Source organism: Pseudophryne corroboree, chromosome 9 (genome assembly GCF_028390025.1).
Source record: "Pseudophryne corroboree isolate aPseCor3 chromosome 9, aPseCor3.hap2, whole genome shotgun sequence".
Taxonomy (NCBI): domain Eukaryota; kingdom Metazoa; phylum Chordata; class Amphibia; order Anura; family Myobatrachidae; genus Pseudophryne; species Pseudophryne corroboree.
In genome coordinates, this window is record NC_086452.1 from 8,162,637 (window position 1) to 8,180,045 (window position 17,409).

The 17,409-nt window shown below is 44.9% G+C and overlaps 1 protein-coding gene across 4 annotated transcripts in view; it reads left to right on the top strand.

The window, feature by feature from the left end:
• COL24A1 (collagen type XXIV alpha 1 chain) overlaps positions 1-17,409 on the top strand; it is a 767,149-nt gene that overhangs the window by 164,896 nt on the left and 584,844 nt on the right. The window lies entirely within an intron of this gene.

Sequence of the window (17,409 nt, forward strand, 5' to 3'; positions counted from 1 at the left end):
GTTTCTACTTCCCTATACCTTCCACTTAGGAGTATTAATTCTACTTCCCTATTCCCTCCACATAGTAGTATTATTTCTACTTCCCTATACCTTCCACTTAGGAAAATGAATTCTACTTCCCTTTTCCCTCTGCGTAGTAGTTGTATTTCTACTTCTGTATGCTTTTCGCTTAGGAGTATTAATTCTACTTCCCTTTTCCCTCCATGTAGTAGTAGTATTTCTACTTCCCTATTCCCTCCCGCGTAGTAGTAGTAGTATTTCTACTTCCCTATTCCCTCCCGCGTAGTAGTAGTAGTATTTCTACTTCCATATTCCCTCCACATAGTATAATTTCTTTTTCCGTATTCTTTCCTTAGGAGTATTAATTCTACTTCTCTATTCCCTTCGCGTAGTAGTAATATTTCTACTTGCCTATTCCTTCCGCTTAGGTGTATTAATTCTACTTCCCTATTCCCTTCATGTAGTAGTATTATTTATACTTGCCTATACCTTTTGCTTAGGAGTATTAATTTTACTTCCCTATACCCTTCATGTAGTAGTATTTTTTCTACTTCCCTATACCTTTCGCTTAGAAGTATTAATCCTACTTCCCTATTCCCTCCATATAGTAGTAGTATTTCTACTTCCCAAACATTCCACTTAGGAGTATTAATTCTACTTTCTTATTCACTCCATGTAGTAGTAGTATTTCTAGTTACGTATTCCTTCCGCTTAGGAGTATTAATTCTTCTTCTCTATTCCCTCCACGTAGGAGTGTTTCTACTTCCCTATTATCTCTGTGTAGTACAGGTTGAGTATCCCATATCCAAATATTCCGAAATACGGAATATTCCGAAATACGGACTTTTTTGAGTGAGAGTGAGATAGTGAAACCTTTGTTTTTTGATGGCTCAATGTACACAAACTTTGTTTAATACACAAAGTTATTAATAATATTGTATTAAATGACCTTCAGGCTGTGTATATAAGGTGTATATGAAACATAAATGAAATGTGTGAATGTACACACACTTTGTTTAATGCACAAAGTTATAAAAAATATTGCCTAAAATGACCTTCAGGCTGTGTATTTAGGGTGTACATGTAACATAAGTGCATTCTGTGCTTGGATTTAGGTTCCATCATTATAAGATCTCATTATGGTATCTAATTATTCCAAAATACGGAAAAATCCGATATCCAAAATACCTCTGGTCCCAAGCATTTTGGATAAGGGATACTCAACCTGTAGTAGTATTTCTACTTCCATATTCCCTCCGCGTAGTGTGATTATTATTTCTACTTCCATATTCCTTCCGCTTAGGAGTATTAATTGTACTTCCCTATTCCCGCTATGTAGTAGTATTATTTCTACTTTCCTATACCTTCCTGTGGCCGGAGAGACTAACCAGCCACACGTGTAATGGCGGCTGCGGCACTGAAGGGGTTAACCCTCGTGCCCGGTGCCATGTTGCGGACAATAGGCGCTTGGCGTCACTGTTAAATGTACTTACGGCGCTGGGCGCAGACTGTTTAAAAATATGTTTAATGATGTGTCTTAACATGTCATATGTAGTGCTCTGTGCTCAATTGCAGGAATGCATGTTTAAATATATTTATATTTAAGATGTGGTCACCTGTATATTTAAAGGAAAAATGCACTTACTATAGATGTCTGAATAATCATCTCCTGTCAGTAGGAAGTGGCATGCTAATGGCCCCGTCCTAGCAGAGAGGTGTGAATGACAAAACCTTTTGATGTGTAAGTTCCTTAGAGAGAGATGCTAATCACGGGGGATCTTCTTATCCCATATGTAAAGTAGTTCTGGGCTTGGAACCTGTTTCATGTAATGATTTAATTGATATACGAACCCTGAATGGCAGATGCAGGAAGGAAAACTGTTGTTGTGTTGCAGCCTTTCCTGTTGTAATCCCAAACACTGGGTTTGCCTGGAGATGTGAGTGAGACAGAAACATTTGTATTTTGAAGTTATGTGATAAATTTATCAATAGTGAATGTTAATCTGATACCAAACGTTGTCTGTGTCACAGGAAGGGGGATATTGTTTTATTGCACTTATCTCCTTTTGAAATGTAATTTATTTACTTGTATTTGCTAAGATATCCTGATTGAATAGAAAGGGCTCAGGGAGGACATGACCCCCCTGTTGTACTGTGTGGAAAATTGACATAAAAAGGAGGCCTGCGTGCCTCTGTATTATACCAACTACTTTCTGCTGTGAACATCTTGCTGTATGCTGTTTCCCCTAGCAATAGGGAAGAGTTCTCTTTAGAACTATTGCAAATAAATACCATTTGCCTCAAGAAGACCGCGTCATCTTGCGACCTACAGGGTTATGCCAAACATAGCCCCGTCCTCCGGCTGTCCAGGGAAGCACCTAACGTCTCCAAGTTCCGCCTTCCGCCAGCTACCGGTAGCGGCCTAGTCAGGTGACTAGTGGGGATTCGTCAATCACCACACAGGTGTGGTAACGCAGTGTGTCGGCACATACAGAGCAGAACCGTGGTTCCAAACGCCACGGCAGGTTAGGAGTTTGGTGGTGGCAGCATAAGCCCGCCCACAGCGCAGTGGGTGGAGTCAGTAACAGGCGGTTACTGACGGTAAGCGGGAATCCCCTATGTGGTCAGGTCCCGTGTGACCTAACCTTCCATTCTGTGCACAGGGGACGGGACGCGAGAGCGGTGAGTGCTTTCGTACGGAACCGTCCTGTCACACTTCCGCTTAGGAGTATTAATTCTACTTCTCTATTCCCTCCGCGTAGTAGTAGTATTTCTACTTCCCTGTACCTTCCGCTAAGGAGTAACATTTCTACCACTCTATTCCATCTGTGTAGTAGTATTATTTCTACTTCCCTATACCTTCCACTTAGGAGCATTAATTCTACTTCCCTATTCCCTCCGCATAGTAGTACTAATTCTACTTCCTTATTCTCTTCGCTTAGTATTATTTATACTACACTATTCCTTCCACTTACTAGTGTAATGTGTATGTATGTGTTCTTTCTGTTGATAGTATTATTTCTGATTCCCTATTTCTTCCACTTTGTACTAATAATTCTACTTTCTTATTCTCTTAGCTTAGTAGTATTATTTATACATCCTTATTCATATCACCTACTGTAGTAGTATGATATCTACTTCCTTATTCTTTCTGCTTATTAGTTTATACTACCCTATTCCTTTCACTTACTAGTGTTATTTGTACGTCCCTATTCTTTCCACTTAGTAGTATTCTTTCTATTCCCTATACCTTCCGCTTAGGAGTATTAATTCTACTTCCCTTTTCCCTCTGTGTAGTAGTATTATTTCTACTTCCCTATACCTTTTGCTTAGGAGTATTATTTCTACTTCCCTATTCTCTTCACGTAGTAGTAGTGGTATTTCTACTTCCATTTCTCTGACGTCCTAGTGGATGCTGGGAACTCCGTAAGGACCATGGGGAATAGCGGCTCCGCAGGAGACTGGGCACAACTAAAGAAAGCTTTAGGACTACCTGGTGTGCACTGGCTCCTCCCCCTATGACCCTCCTCCAAGTCTCAGTTAGATCTTTGTGCCCGACCGAGCAGGGTGCAATCTAGGAGGCTCTCCTGAGCTTCTTAGAAAAAAGTTAGTTTTAGGTTTTTTATTTTCAGTGAGACCTGCTGGCAACAGGCTCACTGCATCGAGGGACTAAGGGGAGAAGAAGCGAACCTGCCTGCTTGCAGCCAGCTTGGGCTTCTTAGGCTACTGGACACCATTAGCTCCAGAGGGATCGAACACAGGCCCAGCCTCGGAGTCCGGTCCCAGAGCCGCGCCGCCGGCCCCCTTACAGAGCCAGAAGCAAGAAGAGGTCCGGAAAATCGGCGGCAGAAGACATCAGTCTTCACCAAGGTAGCGCACAGCACTGCAGCTGTGCGCCATTGCTTCTCATGCACACCACACACTCCGGTCACTAAGGGTGCAGGGCGCTGGGGGGGGGCGCCATGAGCAGCAATATAAACACCTTGGCAGGCAAAAATACATCACATATAACCCCCAGGGCTATAAGGATGTACATTAACCCCTGCCAGAATCCATAAAAATGCGGGAGAAAAGTCCGCGAAAAAGGGGCGGAGCTATCTCCTTCAGCACACTGGCGCCATTTTTCCCTCACAGCTCCGTTGGAGGGAAGCTCCCTGGCTCTCCCCTGCAGTTAATACACTACAGAAAGGGTTAAAAAGAGAGGGGGGGCACATTTTAGGCGCAGTATACAATATATATGCAGCTATAAGGGAAAACACTTTTTTATAGGTGCTATCCCTGTGATATATAGCGCCCTGGTGTGTGCTGGCATACTCTCCCTCTGTCTCCCCAAAGGGCTTTGTGGGGTCCTGTCCTCTATCAGAGCATTCCCTGTGTGTGGGCTGTGTGTCGGTACGGCTGTGTCGACATGTATGTGGAGGATAATGAGGTGGAGGCGGAGCGAATGCCTGTAAATATGTTGTCACCCCCTGCGGGGTCGACACCGGTGTGGTTGAATTTATGGAAGGATTACGTGAAAGTGTCAACTCCTTACATAAAAGGTCGACGACACAGAACAGCCGGCTACTCAGCTTGTGCCTGTTCCAGCGTCTCAAATGTCATGGGGGGCTCTAAAAACGCCCGCTACCTCAGATAGCAGACACAGATGTCGACACGGATGCCGACTCCAGTGTCGACGACGATGAGACTAGTGTACCCTCCAAATAGGTCCACCCGTTACATGAATGAGGCAATGAAAAATGTATTACACATTTATGATTATACCCCAGATACCACATAAAAAGGGTATTGTGTTTGGTGAGAGAAAACTATTAGTAGTTTTTCCTGCATCTGAGAAATTAAATGAGGTGTGTGAGGAAGCGTGGTCTTCTCCCGATAAGAAATTTCAAAACGGTTATTGGCAGCGTACCCTTTCCCGCCAGAGGATAGGTCACGCGGTGAAACACCCCATAGGGTAGATACAGCGTTTACACGCTTATCAGAAAAGGTGGCACTACCGTCTCCGGATACGGCCGTCCTGAAGGAACCTGCTGATAGAAAGCAGGAGGTTACCCTATAAGATATAGTCACACACTAGGGCATTATATTGCGACCAGCCGTTGCTTCGGCATGGATGTGCAGTGCTCCCGCTGCATGGTCAGATTCCCTGTCGGAAAATAACTAAGGATAGGGACAATATTTTCCTGACAATAGAGCATATAAAAGACGTGGTCTTATACATGCGTGATGCACAGAGGGATAATTGCCGACTGGCATCAAAAATAAGCGCTAGGTCCATTGCCGCCAGACGGGGGTTATGGACTCGGTAATGGTCAGGCGATGCCGACTCGAATCGGCACATGGAAGTTTGCCCTATAAGGGGGTAAAACTGTTTGGGGATGGTCTGTCAGACCTCGTTTCCACAGTTACTGCTGGGAAATCGACTTTTTTGCCACAGGTTACCCCACAACAATAGAAAGCACCGTATCATCAAGTACAGTCCTTTCGGCCCCAGAAAAGCAAGAGGGCTAGAGGCTCATCCTTTCTGCCGAGAGGCAAAGGTAGAGGAAAAAGCAACAGCTAGTTCCCAAAAGCAGAAGTCCTCCCCTGCGTCCGGTAAGCCCACAGCATGACGCTGGGGCTGCTTAGGCGGACCCGGGTACGGTGGGGGCCCGTCTCAGAAATTTCAGCGCCCAGTGGGCTCTCTCACATGGATCCCTGGGTCCTTCAGGTAGTTTCTCAGGGGTACAGGCTGGAGTTCGAGATGTTCGCCCCCCCGCCGTTTCATAAAATCTGCCTTACCGGCACCTCCCTCTGCCAGGAAGGCGGTGTTGGTGACTATTCAACACTATAATCACAACAAGTGATTGTCAAGGTGCCCCTCCTTCAGCAAGGAAGGGGTTACTATACCACAATGGTCGTGGTACCGAAACAGAACGGTTCGGTGAGACCCATCTTAAAATTAAAATGCTTGAATTTTTTATATCAGAAGATTCATGTTCAAGATGGAATCGCTCAGGGCGGTTATTACGAGCCTGGACGAGGGGGATTACAGGGTCTCCCTGGACATCAAGGTTGCGTACCTGCATGTCCCCATTTACCCTCCTCACCAGGAGTACCTCAGATGTGTGGTACAGGACTGTCACTATCAGTTCCAGATGCTGCCGTTGGAGTTGCCCACGGCTCCGAAGGTCTTTACCAAGGTAATGATCGAAATGATACTCCTTCGCAAGAAGGAAGTTTTTATTATCCCGTATTTGGACGATCTCCTGATAAAGGCGAGGTCCAAAGAACAGTTGGTAATAGGGGTAGCACTCTCTCGGGAAGTGCTACAACAGCACGGCTGGATTCTCAATTTTCCAAAGTCACAGCTGGTCCCGACGACACGTCTTCTGTTCCTGGGAATGATTCTGGACACAGACCAGAAAAGAGTGTTTCTTCCAGTGGAAAAAGCCGAGGAGTTGTCATCTCTAGTCAGAGACATCCTGAAACCAGGACAAGTGTCTGCACATCAATGCACACGAGTCCTGGGAAAAATGGTAGCTTCGTACGAAGCATAATTCCATTCGGAAGGTTCCACGCAAGGACGTTCCAGTGGGGCCTGTGGGACAAATGGTCCGGGTCCCATCTACAGATACAACAGCGGATAACCCTGTCAGCAAGAAACAGGGTGTCGCTGCTGTGGTGGCTGCAGAGGGCTCATCTACTAGAGGGCCGCAGATTCGGAATACAGGACGGGGTCCTGGTGACCACGGATGCCAGCCTTCGGGGCTGGGGTGCAGTCACACAGGGAAGAAATTTCCAAGGAAATTTTGCCTCACATTAATATCCGGGAGCTAAGGGCTTTTTACAATGCCCTAAGTCAAGCAAGGCCCCTGCTTCAGAACCAGCCGGTACTGATCCAATCAGACAACATCACGGCGGTCGTCCATGTAAACAAACAGGGCGGCACAAGAAGCAGGATGGCGATGGCAGAAGCCACAAGGATTCTCCGATGGGCGACCTACACCTGGGAGAATGGGGACTTCATCCAGAAGTTTTCCAAATGCGGAAAAACCGTTGGGTATGACCACGGGTGGACATGATGGCGTCCCGCCTCAACAAAAGTTGAAAAGATATTGCGCCAGGTCAAGGGACCCTCAGGCGATCGCTGGGGACGCTCTAGTGACACCGTGGGTGTACCAGTCGGTTTATGTGTTTCCTCCTCTGCCTCTCATTCCCAAGGTACTGAGAATCATATGAAAGCGAGGAGTGGAAACTATACTCGTGGTTCCGGATTGGCCACGAAGAGCTGGGTACCCGGAACTTTAAGAGATGCTTGCAGAGGACCCTTGGCCTCTGCCGCTCGGACAAGACCTGCTGCAGCAGGGATCCTGTCTGTTCCAAGACTTACCGCGGCTGCGTTGGACGGCATGGCGGTTGAACACCGGATCCTAATGGGCATTCCGGAGGAAGTCATCCCTACCCTGCTCAAAGCCAGGAAGGATGTCACCGCAAAACGTTATCACCGCATTGGGTGAAAATATGTTGCGTGGTGTGAGGCCAAGAAGGCCCCGACGAAGGAATGTCAGCTGGGTCGATTCCTATAATTCCTGCAAGCAGGAGTGACGTTGGGCCTCAAATTGGGGTCCATCAAGGTCCAGATTTCGGCTTTGTCGATTTTCTTTCAGAAAGACCGGGCTTCACTGCCTGTAGTTCAGACTTTTTGTCAAAGGAGTTCTGCATATTCAGCCTCCTTTTGTGCCCAGTGGCACCTTGGGATCTCAATGTGGTTTTGGAATTCCTGAAATCACATTGGTTCGAACCACTTAAGACTGTGGATTTAAAAATATCTCACGTGGAAAGTGGTCATGCTGTTGGTCCTGGCTTCGGCCAGGTGAGTTTCAGAATTGGCGGCTTTGTCTTGTAAAAGCCCTTATCTGATTTTCCATATGGATAGGGCAGAATTGAGGACTCGTCCTCAGTTTCTCCCGAAGGTGGTCTCAGTTTTTCACTTGAACCAACCTATTGTGGTGCCTGCGGCTACTAGGGACTTGGAGGATTCCAAGTTGCTGGACGTAGTCAGGGCCCTGAAAATTTACATTTCCGGGACGGCTGGAGTCAGAAAGTCTGACTCGCTGTTTATCCTGTATGCACCCAACAAGCTGAGTGCTCCTGCTTCTAAGCAGTCTATTGCGCGCTGGATGTGTAGCACTATTCAGCTGGCGCATTCTGCGGTGGGATTACCGCAGCTTAAATCTGTTAAAGCCCATCCCACGAGGAAGGTGGGCTCATCTTGGGCGGCTGCCCGAGGGGTCTCGGCTTTACAACTTTGCCGAGCTGTTACTTGGTCAGGGGCAAACACGTTTGCAAAATTCTACAAAATTGATACCCTGGCTGAGGAGGACCTGGAGTTCTCTCATTCGGTGCTGCAGAGTCATCCGCACTCTCCCGCCCGTTTGGGAGCTTTGGTATAATCCCCATGGTCCTTACGGAGTTCCCAGCATCCACTAGGACGTCAGAGAAAATAAGAATTTACTTACCGATAATTCTATTTCTCGTAGTCCGTAGTGGATGCTGGGCGCCCATCCCAAGTGCGGATTGTCTGCAATACTTGTACATAGTTATTGTTAACTAAAACGGGTTATTGTTGTGAGCCATCTATTCAGAGGCTCCTCTATTATCATGCTGTTAACTGGGTTTCATATCACAAGTTGTACGGTGTGATTGGTGTGGCTGGTATGAGTCTTACCCGGGATTCAAAATCCTTCCTTATTGTGTACGCTCGTCCGGGCACAGTATCCTAACTGAGACTTGGAGGAGGGTCATAGGGGGAGGAGCCAGTGCACACCAGGTAGTCCTAAAGCTTTCTTTAGTTGTGCCCAGTCTCCTGCGGAGCCGCTATTCCCCATGGTCCTTACGGAGTTCCCAGCATCCACTACGGACTACGAGAAATAGAATTATCGGTAAGTAAATTCTTATTATTGCCTTTGTGTAGTAGTATTATTTCTACTTCCCTTTACCTTTTGCTTAGGAGTATTATTTCTATTTCCCTATTACTTCCACTTAGTAGTACCAATTCTACTTCCTTATTCACTTAGTATTATTTATACTATATTATTCCTTCCACTTACTAGTGTAATGTGTACGTCTGTGTTCTTTCTGTTGGTAGTATTATTTCTGTTTCCCCATTTCTTCCACTTTGTACTAATAATTCTACTTCCGTATTCCCTCTGCTTAATATTATTATTTATACTTCCTTATTCATATCACGTACTGTAATAGCATGATATCTATTTCCTAAATCATATCACGTACTGTAGTAGTATGATATCTATTTCCTTATTCATATCACATACTGTAGTAGTGTGATGTCTGTTTCCTTATTCCCTCTGTTAAGTATTAATATTTATACTTCCTTATTCATATCACGTACTGTAGTAGTATGATATCTATTTCCTTATTCATATCATGTACTGTAGTGGTGTGATATCTACTTCCTTATTCTCTCTGCTTAGTAGTATTATTTATACTTCCTTATTCACATCACCTACTGTAGTAGTATAATATCTATTTCCTTTTTCATATCATGTACTGTAGTAGTATGATATCTATTTCCTTATTTATATAATGTACTGTAGTAGTATGATAACTATTTCCTTATTCATATCATGTACTGTAGTAGTGTGATATCTACTTCCTTATTCCCTCTGCTTAGTAGTATTATTTATACTTCCTTATTCACATCACCTACTGTAGTAGTATAATATCTATTTCCTTTTTCATATCATGTACTGTAGTAGTATGATATCTATTTCCTTATTTATATAATGTACTGTAGTAATATGATAACTATTTCCTTATTCATATCATGTACTGTAGTAGTATGATATCTACTTCCTTATTCATATCATGTACTGTAGTAGTATGATATATATTTCCTTATTCATATCATGTACTGTAGTAGTATGATATCTACTTCCTTATTCATATCATGTACTGTAGTAGTATGATATCTACTTCCTTATTCATATCATGTGCTGTAGAAGTATGGTATCTATTTCCTTATTCATATCACGTACTGTAGTAGTATGATATCTACTTCCTTATTCATATCATGTGCTGTAGTAGTATGTTATCTATTTCCTTATTCATATCATGTACTGTAGTAGTATGTTATCTATTTCCTTATTCATATCATATACTGTAGTAGTTTGTTATCTATTTCCTTATTCATATCATGTACTGTAGTAGTATGATATCTAATTCCTTATTCATATCATGTACTGTAGTAGTTTGTTATCTATTTCCTTATTCATATCATGTACTGTAGTAGTATGATATCTATTTCCTTATTCATATCATGTACTGTAGTAGTATGATATCTATTTCCTTATTCATATCATATACTGTAGTAGTATGATATCTATTTCCTTATTCATATCATGTACTGTAGTAGTATGTTATCTATTTCCTTATTCATATCACGTACTGTAGTAGTATGATATCTATTTCCTTATTCATATCATGTACTGTAGTAGTATGATATCTACTTCCTTATTCATATCATGTGCTGTAGTAGTATGGTATCTATTTCCTTATTCATATCATGTACTGTAGTAGTATGATATATACTTCCTTATTCATATCATGTACTGTAGTAGTATGATATCTACTTCCTTATTCATATCACGTACTGTAGTAGTATGATATCTACTTCCTTATTCATATCATGTGCTGTAGTAGTATGTTATCTATTTCCTTATTCATATCATGTACTGTAGTAGTATGTTATCTATTTCCTTATTCATATCATATACTGTAGTAGTTTGTTATCTATTTCCTTATTCATATCATGTACTGTGGTAGTATGATATCTAATTCCTTATTCATATCATGTACTGTAGTAGTTTGTTATCTATTTCCTTATTCATATCATGTACTGTAGTAGTATGATATCTATTTCCTTATTCATATCATGTACTGTAGTAGTATGATATCTATTTCCTTATTCATATCATGTACTGTAGTAGTATGATATCTATTTCCTTATTCATATCATGTACTGTAGTAGTATGTTATCTATTTCCTTATTCATATCACGTACTGTAGTAGTATGATATCTATTTCCTTATTCATATCATGTACTGTAGTAGTATGATATCTACTTCCTTATTCATATCATGTACTGTAGTAGTATGATATCTACTTCCTTATTCCCTCTGTTAAGTATTATTATTTATACTTCCTTATTCATATCATGTACTGTAGTAGTATGATATCTACTTCCTTATTCCCTCTGTTAAGTATTATTATTTATACTTCCTTATTCATATCATGTACTGTAGTAGTATGATATCTACTTCCTTATTCCCTCTGTTAAGTATTATTATTTATACTTCCTTATTCATATCATGTACTGTAGTAGTATGATATCTACTTCCTTATTCATATCATGTACTGTAGTAGTATGATATCTACTTCCTTATTCCCTCTGTTAAGTATTATTATTTATACTTCCTTATTCATATCATGTACTGTAGTAGTATGTTATCTTTTTCCTTATTCTCTCTGTTAAGTATTATTATTATTTATACTTCCTTATTCATATCATGTACTGTAGTAGTATGATATCTATTTCCTTTTCTGCTGCGGGGTACACTGGACTCCACAAGGATTAACATCGGGGTGTAGAGTAGGATCTTGATCTGAGGCACCAACAGGCTCAAAGCTTTTGACTGTTCCCAGGATGCACAGCACGCCTTCTCTATAACCCCGCCTCGGTGCACAGGAGCTCAGTTTGTAAGTTGGTGCCATGCAGTAAGGCACATAACAGGAGGGCGGCAGCCTATTGATAGCTTTTTTTGAAGAAAAGACAGAAGAATTCTAACAAGACTTCAGGGCTGCAGAGTGTAAAGTCTCATAGACTTTTCTGACTGCAGCTCCATCACCCCCAGCGGCGCTGTATACTTCCGCGCCCTGGTTGCCGGGTCACTGCAGCGGAGGCTCCAGTTCCTTCCAGACGTCAGTCACACACACACCGCTGTCCTCCCAGATCGTGTAGCCGCAGGAACGGGGGAGGTAAGGGGTCTCTTTGGCCACACTTTACCGTGATCCAGCGTGGCCGTGGGAGGCGGGCAGCGTGCGCGCTTGCGTGGACACTGTTATTGGGCAGCTGCTCCAATAGCCACCAGGGATATATACAGGGCACAGGTCTGTTTTTCTTTTGCACTAAATAAACCAGTTTTTCAATGCCCGCAGCACCCGCTGGGGATACCAGCAGGGGGAGTAGGCCTAACCTGTGGCCCCTCCCCCAGCCCCAGGGCACCATTTCTGCAAATGTTCCCGCCCTGGAGCAGCATTTCTCTCCCTCACTCCCTGTCAGCTGCCATCACACACAGAGCTGAGCTGTTCCTGGTACTGCTGGGGCAAATCCTCCTCTGTAAAGCCGCCTGATCGCCAGCGCTGTGCATTTTACAGGACACTTAAGTATTCTATCTGTCACTGGGACAGTGTTAGGTAAGAAAGAGTGCATACAGTCAGGGTGGAGTGGTACAAACACCCTGTAATATACATCTAGTATCTACTGTGCTTTGTTATATCTACTGTTTACATATATAGCCATACTGAGTATTACTTTGTATTGCTAGTCCAGTGCTGTTTTATGGTACATAACTTCTGCATGGTACGCGTGTGACTATATATGTGTGTGTGCATGTAGCTGCTGCGTGGCTGCCTTATTGGGGTATTTCATTCAGCATGCTACTCCTATATTCCAGTACCTGAGGGGGATAAGTGTGTCAGGTTTTTCTATATAATATAGGATTTGTTTCACAAGGTATACTTACTGTGTATTTTTCCTTGTGACCTATAGTCACTTTATATATCTCTAGATCTCCCGGTTTGTGCTGACATAGCCTTCACTGGGGGTTCTTGCTAGGTATATCGCTGCTAAGACTTGTACCAGGTTGCCCGATATTGTGCACATTATTATGTCAGCTACACGAGGCAACGGAGCTGGGGCTTCTCCCACATTGCGTGGTGGTGATGCCACAGATGCATTGGAGGAAAATATGGCAGCTGGGGTATCACAGGACCTACCTTGGGCTACCTTTTCCACGCCGTTAAATATGCTTGTAACTAAATTGGCGCCCCCTGTGGGACCACCTGTGCCAATGCAGCAGTTTATGGTCCCTACTATTAATAAACCATGGGCAGATCCAATCTCCACTCAGTTACAGCATTTGAACTGGTCACTGACTAAATCTAAGTGTCACTCTCGCCCGCCTAAAACTAAGTCGTCTTCTAAACGGGCCATTACCTCCTCCCAATCCACTGCTATCCCAGACACGTCCTCTGAGGAGGATGGTGCATATATTGATCCCACAGACACTGACACAGATGTTTCTGATGGGGAAGGGAAATCATTGGTGGATGTCCCGGATTTGATTGGGGCAATTAGGCTCATCCTTCAGGTGTCTGATGATCCTGAGCCTTAGGCTGTCTCTAAGAAACTGTAAAGATATAGGGGGGGCTAATACTGTATTTGTGGTGTTTCAATCTGTATAGCGTTTAATGTACTTTTTATTCCTTCTGTTCCCATGTCTCTCTGGCTTGTGTCACTATTACCCCATGTGTGTGTTCATCCATTAGCCTATATATTCTGTACTATAATCTTACCCAGGTAAATACAGGTGTGCTGTGACCTGGCACCTAGTGCTGTCATGTATGTTATTGCAGGAGAATGCCAGTCTGGTATGAGGTTATTACAGGTTATCATTGCTAGGCCTATTGAGCCCATCCTGTGATCCTTATATGGTCACACAGGAAATACATTTGAGGACCAGGTAATGTCTCTTTGAAGCTTCTCCTCCACAGGGGACAATCAGGACTTAAACCAATTTCCCTGTCATTGTTCCTTCTGTTTACTTTCCACTGTTCCATCCTGGTCTCTCACAGACAACTCGGAGCCTGACCCAGCATGTGGTCAGCAGGAGAAGACCAGCTGTGGGAGCTAGTAGGGAAATACCTGAGGTGGGGTCCCACCAATCAGGAACCTGCGTCTCCTCCCCAGGTGAGCGCGGCATGATGGGCATTTGGAAGGTTTTAAAAGAGGTTGCGCAGGTCAGCTCCTCATGTTAGTCGCAGGACTCTGGCTAAGGGGTGATTCTCTGCCAGGGTACCTTGTGGAACGCATCAACAGTGCTGTGTGGAGTTATATGTACTTACTACTGCATGGACTAATCTGCTATCACTGCTGTGTGGACTCAGTGATAGTTCTGCTGTATGGACTTGTTTATCTGGAACTTCTGTGTGGAATTGCTGTGGACCTAAATCCTCTACTGGGACTTACTATCTGGACTGCTACCTGTATACTGTTTCTGGGCTATATTTACGTCTGTTTCCTGTGAAATATCTATTCCTGTGTGCAGTGAGAAATAAACCATCACTTTGGTTTCATCGGCTCTGTGTCTGAGTGATTAGAGGAACCCCGTATCCTCACATTTGGCGGCAGTGATGGGATCATTCAGACACCAACCAATGAGCCCAGAAAGCAGCATTGGAGTGAAAATTAACTATCCGCTAAGAAGGCAAGTCTTGCAAGGAGTATGGAAGTTGCCCAAGTCGGGACATATGTAGCAGAGATCCAGGAAGCAAGGAAGTTGGGTGTGGACCAGGAGCAACCCCGTATATTGGTGCTGAGTGATGGGGGCATGCTATTTGCAAAACCATCTGAGGTGGACTTTATTAAGGAAAGTCAGGAGAACTTCCCAGATGTGGTAGGAGAATGGTCCAAGGAAACTGGGGTGAGTTACTATACCACTTCACTGCCTGAGCAGCAGACATTACAGGAACCCTCAGACCTTGCTATACTGTTCCAGGAGCAGCCAATAGGGCTTCCTGAGATTGCAATGACTGTACGGAACACCCACACCGCAGGCCAGTCAGCAGGGCACAGTGTAAGCTATGACTCTGACCCGCTTTGTCAAGAATTGCAGGAAGTCCTTGGTCGGTGGATCCAAAAGAAAGGGCTAGAGCCAGTAAAAGCAAGGATGCTTGAGATTTTACCCAGCCTTCAAGAGTGGGTGTCCAAGTGGAAGCCACCACCGCAGAGAAAGCCAGAAAGTGTGCTGAATCAGGGGCCAAGGAGACCCAGCCATCGAGGATCAGATATACCACACTTCAGACAAATCTGGAAGCGGTGCCACCGATGTGGACAAGGGGGGCATCTCCGTCGGGAGTGTCCCAGAAAGAAAGGTCAGTCCGACCATTCATCACCCATGGGGGTTGTTGGCAGGAGCCACCCCCGGGAAAACAAACACTACCACCCTGATGCGCCAGAGGCGAGGAGGGTATGTGCCACTTGCAATGTTGTAGCCAGTGGAAGGGAGAGCAACAGGCAGAGGAAGGACTTCCACCCCTGCACACCAGCGACAACCAGGTACCAGCAGCCTATTTTTTCTATTTCCGGGCCTCTGAGGGTGAGTAACCAAAACCATCCTGAGGGTGGGTTAGTCCTGGTGGGGGAGGAAAAGTTTAGACTTCAGGAAGCTCCGTTGCAAGATCCAGAACTAGAAGGCATGCAGCGTTTAGCAGATATGTCAGTTGAGAGAGGGGTGGTAGAGGATTGTGCGTGGGTGGATGGATTACTGTATACAGTGTCCAGCACAAATCATAAGTACAGGCTGGTAGTCCCACCTGAATATCGGGGTCGGTTCCTAGCTCAAGCCCATGGGTCAGGTGGTACCAATCACCGGGGAAAAGGGAGAACACTAGCCCTGCTCAGGCAGCATTTCATGTGGTTAGGATTAGCAAGGGATGTAGACCGCTACATAGCCAACTGTGCAGACTGCCAGAATAAGCTAGGACAGGGATACATCAGCAACAGTCAGACACAAGTAGAAGGTAGGCAGCATAGACAGCAGGACTGGGAAGACTGCGCACTGGTACTGTCAGTAGCCCCAGTAGTGGATAGGGAGCTGCAGGATTCCCGCAAGAAGCCGATCCATAAGTGGATGCAGACCAGGAAAATGGTCAACTCCAGAGCAGAAGGGAACTGGGGGAGATGGAGGCAGAGGCAGGTAGGACCCCAGGTAACCATGGAAAAGCAGTGGGGAGGTCACTCAGGCAGTAGGGCTCAGAGTAGCTGCTGGAGAAAGAAACCAGGACTTCCCACAGAGGTTCAGGGAATTGACCGGTGCTGGAGGCTGCGAGAATATAACACAGTGCCACAAGTGAATGCTGGAGGCTGCACACAGCCCAGCAGGAAATCGGTTCAACTTGCGGGGGACTACATAATACCTACCACAGTGTCTGCAGAAAGTACTGAGGCTCAGGTTTTAAAAGGTGATCGATGGGCAGCCTTGTACACAGGTGTTCTGGGCCCAAAGACAATTGCTACCAGGGACCCCTAACTGGGAATCTGGTGGAGTACTCAAAAACTGTGAACTGCTACTCATAATTCCACTAGATCCAAATGGCTGCACTAAACTCTTCCGGTAGCATGGCCCTCAGCACTTGTGATCCAGGTGAGATACTGGCTTTTGAGGGGGGAGCGCTGGCACAGGACCAGCCTGTGCTGGTGACTCCCCTGCAGCCACCAGCTGAATTGTTCTGATGAAGGGTCCATCCTCAGCACTGGGTATTGAGACCACGTGCTGTACGGAGATTTGCCCGCCCCCTAGTTGGGGTTTGAGGAAGGAAGGACTGGACAGAGTTGCAGAAGTGCTGGGGGCAGAACCCCAACATTGGCCTGCCTTTAGGCAGCTGTTCCTTGTGCAAGGGGGGGAGGTGGAAGGTACACCCTGCCCCGTTGTGCCAGAGGCACAGGTTTTAGTACACCCACTAGGTGTGCCGGGTGTAAAAGTTTGCAATGTTGCGGAGTGGGGATACCCAACACCTGAATTGCTAAATCCCCTGCTGGTGAAAATGAATGTGTCATATTGTAATATTGTCCTTGCTGGTTGTTTAACACTACTGCCTCTTACCACATGGGTCTGGTGTGACATCACCCTGTGGGACTCAGGTGGTACACACATGCATGATATTCTCTCCCCTGCACCCACCGCTCCTGGGTGGTAATGTTTCCTCAACACTTAAGAACAGAAATAAAAAGTAGAGGAAGGAATGTAAAGATATAGGGGGGGCTAATACTGTATTTGTGGTGTTTCAATCTGTATAGCGTTTAATGTACTTTTTATTCCTTCTGTTCCCATGTCTCTCTGGCTTGTGTCACTATTACCCCATGTGTGTGTTCATCCATTAGCCTATATATTCTGTACTATAATCTTACCCAGGTGTGACAGGACGATACCGTACGGAAGCACTCGCAGCTTCCGCGTCCCGTTGACTGCGCACAGAATGGAAGGTCAAGCCGCACGAGGCCTGACCACATAGGGGATTCCCGCTTACCGTCAGTAACCGCCTGTTACTGACTCCACCCACTGCGTT